Source organism: Mixophyes fleayi, chromosome 4 (assembly GCF_038048845.1).
Source record: "Mixophyes fleayi isolate aMixFle1 chromosome 4, aMixFle1.hap1, whole genome shotgun sequence".
In the NCBI taxonomy this organism is placed as follows: domain Eukaryota; kingdom Metazoa; phylum Chordata; class Amphibia; order Anura; family Limnodynastidae; genus Mixophyes; species Mixophyes fleayi.
The window spans coordinates 77,660,509-77,671,695 of NC_134405.1; positions in this window are offsets into that span (position 1 = coordinate 77,660,509).

Below are 11,187 nucleotides of genomic sequence, written 5' to 3' on the forward strand. Positions count from 1 at the left end.
GGTACATTTATTGGTGCGATTCATAAAAGTTCAGGGTTTTTAATATATTGTGGTGACCCACTCCTCTACGCAGTCCAGGTACATTTATTGGTGCGAATCAAACAAGTTGATGGTTTTCTTATTATATATATTGTGGTGACCCACTCCTCTACGCAGTCCAGGTACATTTATTGGTGCGATTCATAAAAGTTCAGGGTTTTTAATATATTGTGGTGACCCACTCCTCTACGCAGTCCAGGTACATTTATTGGTGCGATTCATAAAAGTTCAGGGTTTTTAATATATTGTGGTGACCCACTCCTCTAGGCAGTCCAGGTACATTTATTGGTGCGATTCATAAAAGTTCAGGGTTTTTAATATATTGTGGTGACCCACTCCTCTACGCAGTCCAGGTACATTTATTGGTGCGAATCAAACAAGTTGATGGTTTTCTTATTATATATATTGTGGTGACCCACTCCTCTACGCAGTCCAGGTACATTTATTGGTGCGATTCATAAAAGTTCAGGGTTTTTAATATATTGTGGTGACCCACTCCTCTACGCAGTCCAGGTACATTTATTGGTGCGATTCATAAAAGTTCAGGGTTTTTAATATATTGTGGTGACCCACTCCTCTACGCAGTCCAGGTACATTTATTGGTGCGAATCAAACAAGTTGATGGTTTTCTTATTATATATATTGTGGTGACCCACTCCTCTACGCAGTCCAGGTACATTTATTGGTGCGATTCATAAAAGTTCAGGGTTTTTAATATATTGTGGTGACCCACTCCTCTACGCAGTCCAGGTACATTTATTGGTGCGAATCAAACAAGTTGATGGTTTTCTTATTATATATATTGTGGTGACCCACTCCTCTACGCAGTCCAGGTACATTTATTGGTGCGATTCATAAAAGTTCAGGGTTTTTAATATATTGTGGTGACCCACTCCTCTAGGCAGTCCAGGTACATTTATTGGTGCGATTCATAAAAGTTCAGGGTTTTTAATATATTGTGGTGACCCACTCCTCTACGCAGTCCAGGTACATTTATTGGTGCGATTCATAAAAGTTCAGGGTTTTTAATATATTGTGGTGACCCACTCCTCTACGCAGTCCAGGTACATTTATTGGTGCGATTCATAAAAGTTCAGGGTTTTTAATATATTGTGGTGACCCACTCCTCTACGCAGTCCAGGTACATTTATTGGTGCGATTCATAAAAGTTCAGGGTTTTTAATATATTGTGGTGACCCACTCCTCTACGCAGTCCAGGTACATTTATTGGTGCGAATCAAACAAGTTGATGGTTTTCTTATTATATATATTGTGGTGACCCACTCCTCTACGCAGTCCAGGTACATTTATTGGTGCGAATCAAACAAGTTGATGGTTTTCTTATTATATATATTGTGGTGACCCACTCCTCTACGCAGTCCAGGTACATTTATTGGTGCGATTCATAAAAGTTCAGGGTTTTTAATATATTGTGGTGACCCACTCCTCTAGGCAGTCCAGGTACATTTATTGGTGCGAATCAAACAAGTTGATGGTTTTCTTATTATATATATTGTGGTGACCCACTCCTCTACGCAGTCCAGGTACATTTATTGGTGCGATTCATAAAAGTTCAGGGTTTTTAATATATTGTGGTGACCCACTCCTCTACGCAGTCCAGGTACATTTATTGGTGCGAATCAAACAAGTTGATGGTTTTCTTATTATATATATTGTGGTGACCCACTCCTCTACGCAGTCCAGGTACATTTATTGGTGCGATTCATAAAAGTTCAGGGTTTTTAATATATTGTGGTGACCCACTCCTCTACGCAGTCCAGGTACATTTATTGGTGCGAATCAAACAAGTTGATGGTTTTCTTATTATATATATTGTGGTGACCCACTCCTCTACGCAGTCCAGGTACATTTATTGGTGCGATTCATAAAAGTTCAGGGTTTTTAATATATTGTGGTGACCCACTCCTCTACGCAGTCCAGGTACATTTATTGGTGCGAATCAAACAAGTTGATGGTTTTCTTATTATATATATTGTGGTGACCCACTCCTCTACGCAGTCCAGGTACATTTATTGGTGCGATTCATAAAAGTTCAGGGTTTTTAATATATTGTGGTGACCCACTCCTCTACGCAGTCCAGGTACATTTATTGGTGCGATTCATAAAAGTTCAGGGTTTTTAATATATTGTGGTGACCCACTCCTCTACGCAGTCCAGGTACATTTATTGGTGCGAATCAAACAAGTTGATGGTTTTCTTATTATATATATTGTGGTGACCCACTCCTCTACGCAGTCCAGGTACATTTATTGGTGCGATTCATAAAAGTTCAGGGTTTTTAATATATTGTGGTGACCCACTCCTCTACGCAGTCCAGGTACATTTATTGGTGCGAATCAAACAAGTTGATGGTTTTCTTATTATATATATTGTGGTGACCCACTCCTCTACGCAGTCCAGGTACATTTATTGGTGCGATTCATAAAAGTTCAGGGTTTTTAATATATTGTGGTGACCCACTCCTCTACGCAGTCCAGGTACATTTATTGGTGCGATTCATAAAAGTTCAGGGTTTTTAATATATTGTGGTGACCCACTCCTCTACGCAGTCCAGGTACATTTATTGGTGCGAATCAAACAAGTTGATGGTTTTCTTATTATATATATTGTGGTGACCCACTCCTCTACGCAGTCCAGGTACATTTATTGGTGCGATTCATAAAAGTTCAGGGTTTTTAATATATTGTGGTGACCCACTCCTCTACGCAGTTCAGGTACATTTATTGGTGCGATTCATAAAAGTTCAGGGTTTTTAATATATTGTGGTGACCCACTCCTCTACGCAGTCCAGGTACATTTATTGGTGCGAATCAAACAAGTTGATGGTTTTCTTATTATATATATTGTGGTGACCCACTCCTCTACGCAGTCCAGGTACATTTATTGGTGCGATTCATAAAAGTTCAGGGTTTTTAATATATTGTGGTGACCCACTCCTCTACGCAGTCCAGGTACATTTATTGGTGCGAATCAAACAAGTTGATGGTTTTCTTATTATATATATTGTGGTGACCCACTTCTCTACGCAGTCCAGGTACATTTATTGGTGCGATTCATAAAAGTTCAGGGTTTTTAATATATTGTGGTGACCCACTCCTCTACGCAGTCCAGGTACATTTATTGGTGCGATTCATAAAAGTTCAGGGTTTTTAATATATTGTGGTGACCCACTCCTCTACGCAGTCCAGGTACATTTATTGGTGCGAATCAAACAAGTTGATGGTTTTCTTATTATATATATTGTGGTGACCCACTCCTCTACGCAGTCCAGGTACATTTATTGGTGCGATTCATAAAAGTTCAGGGTTTTTAATATATTGTGGTGACCCACTCCTTTAGGCAGTCCAGGTACATTTATTGGTGCGATTCATAAAAGTTCAGGGTTTTTAATATATTGTGGTGACCCACTCCTCTACGCAGTCCAGGTACATTTATTGGTGCGAATCAAACAAGTTGATGGTTTTCTTATTATATATATTGTGGTGACCCACTCCTCTACGCAGTCCAGGTACATTTATTGGTGCGATTCATAAAAGTTCAGGGTTTTTAATATATTGTGGTGACCCACTCCTCTACGCAGTCCAGGTACATTTATTGGTGCGATTCATAAAAGTTCAGGGTTTTTAATATATTGTGGTGACCCACTCCTCTACGCAGTCCAGGTACATTTATTGGTGCGAATCAAACAAGTTGATGGTTTTCTTATTATATATATTGTGGTGACCCACTCCTCTACGCAGTCCAGGTACATTTATTGGTGCGATTCATAAAAGTTCAGGGTTTTTAATATATTGTAGTGACCCACTCCTCTACGCAGTCCAGGTACATTTATTGGTGCGAATCAAACAAGTTGATGGTTTTCTTATTATATATATTGTGGTGACCCACTCCTCTACGCAGTCCAGGTACATTTATTGGTGCGATTCATAAAAGTTCAGGGTTTTTAATATATTGTGGTGACCCACTCCTCTACGCAGTCCAGGTACATTTATTGGTGCGATTCATAAAAGTTCAGGGTTTTTAATATATTGTGGTGACCCACTCCTCTACGCAGTCCAGGTACATTTATTGGTGCGAATCAAACAAGTTGATGGTTTTCTTATTATATATATTGTGGTGACCCACTCCTCTACGCAGTCCAGGTACATTTATTGGTGCGATTCATAAAAGTTCAGGGTTTTTAATATATTGTGGTGACCCACTCCTCTACGCAGTCCAGGTACATTTATTGGTGCGATTCATAAAAGTTCAGGGTTTTTAATATATTGTGGTGACCCACTCCTCTACGCAGTCCAGGTACATTTATTGGTGTGAATCAAACAAGTTGATGGTTTTCTTATTATATATATTGTGGTGACCCACTCCTCTACGCAGTCCAGAAAGATACCTTGTTGCAACGTTTTGGACTAATAACTATATTGTGAGGTGTTCAGAATACACTGTAAATTAGTGGAAATGCTTGTTATTGAATGTTATTGAGGTTAATAATAGCCTAGGAGTGAAAATAAGCCCAAAAACTTGATTTTTAAACTTTTTATGTTTTTTTCAAAAAAAATCCGAATCCAAAACCTTAAATCCGAACCGAGACCTTTCGTTAAGTGTTTTGTGAGACAAATCCGAACCCCAAAAATAACGAAAATCCGGATCCAAAACACAAAACACGAGACCTCAAAAGTCGCCGGTGCACATCCCTAGTTCAATCAAATAAGCATTTTTTGTGTAATGCTAATGTTTGCAAGTATTTGCTCAAGTACTCAGGCTTCACAGTTTAACACAGCAGCAATCAGACCACAAGGTATCCCTCCTTGATTCAATATAAACAAAAATTCTCAACATAACTGCGCTCGTATTAAACTTGATTGGAGTAGTTTTAAACAAAATGCAATGTCATGATACAACTAACTGCGGTCATAGAAAGCCTCCTACTGGGTATACATATTTTAATTACGTCAAAATGATAGAACCAGAACCTTGGATATCATAGAGTATAGAGTATTAGTCACAATGGATATATGCAGACCTACAAGTGATACAGATTACATTAAATATACAAAATCATTATATCGAGCACAACATCACTAAATGCAAGAACATATATCATAAATATGTTCAGAATATGCAAAATTGTCTTATGGTTGTTCAATGTACCCGGTGGTACTCGCTATACCGCCGACTTTAACACCGACAATGACTCTATATGCAGACTTACATTAAAACAGACAGAGGACATTTCCAAACACACTGCTATCCAGACTGCTAAAAATTGCGAACATACTGCATGCCATCAGTTCATTTTGTTATAGAAAACAGAGCGACATTGAGATCTCTAAATTGAAAGCGGCAATGACAGGACCTGGCGCCTAACCCTAACCCTTACATTAAATAGTCCAGTTGCCGGGTCCTGACATTGCCACTTTAAATTCAGAAATCTCAATGTACCTCATGTAATGGACCTCACATGCCGCACTTGAGCCCCCTCCCGAGACAATGCCCTCTATGTCTCTCTAAAAAGTTTTCTCCCACCTGCAACCATTGGGTATCCTACCCATCCCCCTCCCTAACCCACCTCCCAACTCTATTTAAATGTTAAAACTGCGTGAACAAACTATGATTATTACTATTGGGTTGTTTATGCTCGTCTATTTCTAGTACTGTATTCTTGTGATTGTTTTTATTATGTTCAATATTTTGTTCATTGTTTATGTTTCCAATTCAATAATCCAAAAAGAAAAAAGTAAAAAAGAACATTGTGTAGCGTACCTTGCATTATAATGTATGTATTTGTATTTAACCTGTAGATACTTTGTGATGTGAAAAATGTCTCCAAATGCTGGTAATCCAATTACCCCCTTATACAAAATAAACAAAATGTCAGCACCTTTAGACAGCTGTACTTCTGAATATAAGAGTGATGTCCACAATAGGTCACAGTATTCACACAATCACAGTGGCAATACTTTTGCTATTTACAGTACTCTTGTTTTCAGTACTGCAATACTTTTCTGACACGTCAAAGGCTTCTACAAGAATTGAAGGGCCTTATTCATTAAGGCTTGGAAAACGAACGGATTGTGTGTTTTTTAAAAAACGCATGTTAAATGGGTAAAGGCATGTCCATATTCAACAAGAAGCGGATGCTAAGATGCATGTGGTGATGAATACGTCTGTTCTGCTCTACTAGACAGGACACTGCAGCATATGTCCAATACATATGAAGAATATAAACTCCCAATAGAATTCACATAAAAAAACCTCTTCAATTAATATCACCTGTCAATGATATAGTCATTAATGAAAAATCTTTAAAAAAGTATTGGTTTTTATTTATTTTTTTTCCCCAAGAAAACATTTATTAGGATGTAATTAATGTCTACTGTACATAAAAATGTTTACAGTTGCTCCTGACTGCAGACACATATTCTAGCATAAATACTTTTGAGATGCCCTGACTTTGAATCGGACACTGCTGCGTGCGCCTGAGCTTGGCATGCCCTTACTGTACATTGACTAGGGGCATGCGCCCCTTTTCATCCTGACATCGTAAGCTGTCATAAGTGTCCTCGAACATAGATTGAAAGTTGCTGGGTTCTGTGGCTTATGGTCCGGTTCTGGACAAGCGCAGGGTAATTATGAACATTACACACCAAAGATCCATGACTCTGTCTCCATTTCATAAGTTTCTGCGTTGTGTCTTTCAGTCTGTCCACCCCTCCTTTTAGATTATAAGCTCTTTTGAACAGTGCCATCACTCCTCCTGTTTCCACCACTTTTAACTTTGCTCTCCAGCTACTCAGCCCACCTCCTCTTGGACCTTCTGCTCTCCGACTCCTCTCGCTTTTCTCTGCACCTTTCAGTGGCTCTCAACCTGTCATCCGCGCCCACCCTCTTGGGCTCAGGTTACCAGCTTCTGCCCAATATCCCTCACCCTCACCCTTTCAGTCTTTCTCTCTAGCTATGCTTTAAGCTTCCAGACTTATAGTGCTTGTTGTTAATTGTACCGAGCTGTTTCACCTTGTACTGTACTATTGTTTGTTCTTGTACGGCGCTACGGACACTTTGTGGCGCTCTATAAATAAGATTGAGTAATAATATTTATAATAATAATAATAATAATAATAATTATAAAAGATTGCCAGTTATACTCCTCTAATGAATCAGGCCCGTAAACTTCCATCTTCTCTACTGGTTTGTGCGCCCATTGTCAAGATCGAAGCCAAAGCCTCAATAGTGCATGAAAAATCTAAAAACGCAGCTGCTCATTTAACAGACATTAACAATGATACAGAGCTAATACAGGACTTTCCCATGACTGTAACTACAGATGGACCGCTCACCTCTGCTGATGATCAGCTTGGAACCTGTCACCTGTATTGCTCTACGAATGGATAAAGTAAATCTGCTGAGGGACAGTATGAATATTCTGACAGGTAAAGAGACTAAGCAAGAGGACTTTCCTATTACTAAACTGAATCTCAGTTCCACCCCCTATGTTAGTATTAGTGGACACGATTTCACAACTTCTCCCATCGAGAACCCATCACACCACTTTGATACATGCAGATGTGGGGTATCAAAGACACTTGAAACATTGAAAAGGGAGATAAAGGGCACAAAGGACTTTCCTCAGTTAATCATGTGGACTATAAAAATGCTTTGTGAAGTTCACAATGTTCAACTATCAATAATGTGACACACCCAGCGCAATGAACCCATGCTGCACCACACAAGGCAAGGACCCAGCATCACTGAGCATCACAGCAATGACCCAGGAACCAGCACCACTAGCTCTTATAACAGACTGGACCACACTGGTATCCGAGGACCCACCCATGCTGTTGGGATATCAATGTGTACCATATAATTTGGTATCTGGGACTCTACGAAGCTTAATTTTCTCCAACAAATGGCATAATGACCATACTGCTTTGACCAGTTACTGTTCCAAGAACTTTAACCTTTTTTAATATGTGCACAATTTAGACCTGCAGAATAAACTTCAACGGTTTTAGTGGTAGGCAGGTACTGCCAGCCAGCTCACGTGAAGCAATTGTCAAAGAAATGGAGCTCAGTTTTCTACTGATTACATAATGAAAAAATCCAGTATTGAAAGGTCCATTTGTGTCCCTTCTGCCACCGCTTTTGAGCCAACATTTGTGCTCATGCTGTTCGACGCTTCAGAATTCATTTCTGGCCTGCCAGCGTTACAGTACGGCAGCCTAGAGCCAACACCGTGACTTTACATTGAGGCTTCTACTGAGTCCTCAGAACCAGACCAGCATAAATTACGCAACTAGTGATCTTTACTAGCTGAGCACAAACAGCGCCCGCAGCGGTCATGTGACCCCGAATAGAGTGATAAGAAGTCCAGGTCGTGTTAGGAGCCGCTGCGGCCGCTGGCACCGCCGTGACTCTCTGCTTCTCCACGACGTCCCGGCCGTCTCCATGATGACCGGGGCGTCACTTCTGGTTTTCGGCCACCGACCATTGCCAGGGCAGCGGTTGGGCGCCGAGTGTGCTAAACAGCGCGCCCTGGCAGGTAGTGCAGCCGGGCGCAGGCGCTAGTTATATCACAGCCTGTGGGCTGATTTATTAGGCAATTAATTAATTAACTGGGGCCTGTTGATTACCACAGGGCTGAGCCCTAATTGGTTGATGGCAGTATATTAGGCAGGGAGGGCTTAGCCTCCCTGCCAGTTATAGCATCCAGTTTGCCTGTCAGCTTACCTGCTCCTGAATTGTGTTAGTGGAAACCTGTTGGACTGATTTCTTGTGTATGACCCCTGCTTGGATTATTGGACTCTGCCTGTTTTGCTCGTGACCCTGACCCTTCTTGCCTGTAGCTTGAACCTTGCTACCGTGCCTGTGACCCCGACCTCTGGCGTGTTTATCGATAACCCTGCTTGCCTGTGACCCTTGACCTTGGCTATTGTACTGACTACCCACTGCTTTCAACCAGTCTCCTGGCCCGCCGCTGTGGTCCTGTATTTCCAACCCACACTACCGAGTACCGGTGAGCGCGTCAAGCTCTAAGGAAAAGGCGGCTGCTATAGGCGAAGATCTCATCTGATTTTGTGGGTTGGGGATCAGGGCCAGCAGCCTAACAGGTCGCAGTATCTCTACTAATTGAGTGCAAACAGCATTTAGGCCCCTATTTATGAACACCACATTTTATGTGCAATAGATTTCAATCCTCATTGCATAGATAAGGATTGAACTATTGTGCATATTTATTAAAAATCTTCAACAGGAACAGCAGTCACGAAAAACTGCTGTTCCTGTGAAGTCAAAACTTACCTTTTCACTACCTCTTCACTTCCAAAGAAGATTGCGATCCTCTGTGTCTTCCTTCTCACTCCAGTACGCATGCGCCGACTGAAAAGCTCAGACATGCGCACAAACATTCTGAGGTGGCAATGCTGCATGTGAGAGGGAGGGATCAATTGATCCCTCTACACATGCGCTACGAAGCTCTGCTTTTTCGGAGCAGAGCTGAACAGAACTGAAAATGATCAAATACAGTACGCCAGAGCTGGCGTACATTAACGTGAACAAGTTCCGAAAATTGGGCATTTTCAGAACTTGTTAAATTGCATTTACGACAACTCCTGCAATGCACTATTCATAAATCTACAGGAAACTTATTTTGGCGTCTGTTCCCAGTACATTTACAGTAAATTGAGTTTCATAAATAGGACCTTTTAGTGACTGAAGATGGGCTAAGTTTGGCCACCAGCCTGAAGGAGGCACACTAGTGAATTGTGGAGGTGCTCCAATGACAGTACACATTGCTATGTTATGCTTTAATCCTCCCTGTGTGCATCTAAATAACTTTTAGTGGCTGGAGATTGGCCCAGTTTGGCCACCAGTCTGAAGGAGTCCCATTATTGCATTGTACCAGTGTTTACAAAGTGTTTATTTATCTAGGATTACATTCAATACAGTATTTTTTATACCAATTTTATTCCAAAAACTTTTGTTTAGTTCACAGTATTTTCAATAGTGACAGTCATCGGTTACTGCAAGTGTGTTGTTATGGGGTTTTATTTAGAGTTAATGTACATTAAGTTGTTTGCAACCTAACCAAATAAACACATACAGTTATTTTAAAACTGGAGGACAAAGAACATTGGCCTGATTTATAGTAGGCTGCATCAAGACACTGTACCTGTATGTTGTTAGCAGGCCCTTTCAGATGTTCGTAGAGGCCCGGGGAAACCCAAATTAAGAAGCCCCCCACCCCCTTCTTTCTTTAAAAAAAAATATATTAAAAATGCAAATAAAATACTGTATACATATACTGATGTACTGGTTTATTGGAAATTTTAATTAGAAGTGCTTCTCTAGCTTTTTATTCTGAAAATGCAGCAATCCGTTTGGAAAAATCCAACTTTCGTGCCACATCACAGTTAATATTGAGCATGGGAAGGCCATTCAACCACTCTTGCCCACTATTTGAGCAATGATAGTTTTTTACATTCTTCAACACACTAAACGTTCGCTCACCAGAAGCAACAGATGTTGGCAAACTGAGGAAAATGCAGAAAGCTATTGTTAAGTTGGGAAACACCCCAGAAAGTCCTATTTCTAGGAATTCTGTAAGGAGTTATTTTGGCTTACTTTCCAACTTAAAGTTTGTGCTATAAATTTGCTTCAGGAAAATGAGTTTGTCCCTGAAATCTTGGGCAATATCTTGTATTGTTGATAAAACAGCTGTGGAGCACTTGTCTCTATTACTCACTTTGTTGAATGCCCAAAGAAGCTTAAACAAGTTACAAATTACTTCCAATGAAGTAAATCAACGATAAAGACCAGACAGAAAGGAGTCTACGAATACATTGAAAACGTTGATTCTATAGTGCTTTTCAGCATCGGATAGGTAAATAGCGCTGCCGTAAGCATACTATACTGTATCTTGACGTGGCCAGAGTAAAGATTTTATGATGATAATTGAGCATATGTTATAACTTGTCAAAGTTAACCGGTGTGGCTCCGTGACTAAAATACATGTGCTGCAGTAAAATAATGCCTATCTAGCGTTACTAATAATTTCCGAAAACAATTCTCTGTTTTAAAGGAAAATTAAAACCGTTTACATCAGGTGAAATCAGTTTTGTAGGCATGGGGAAC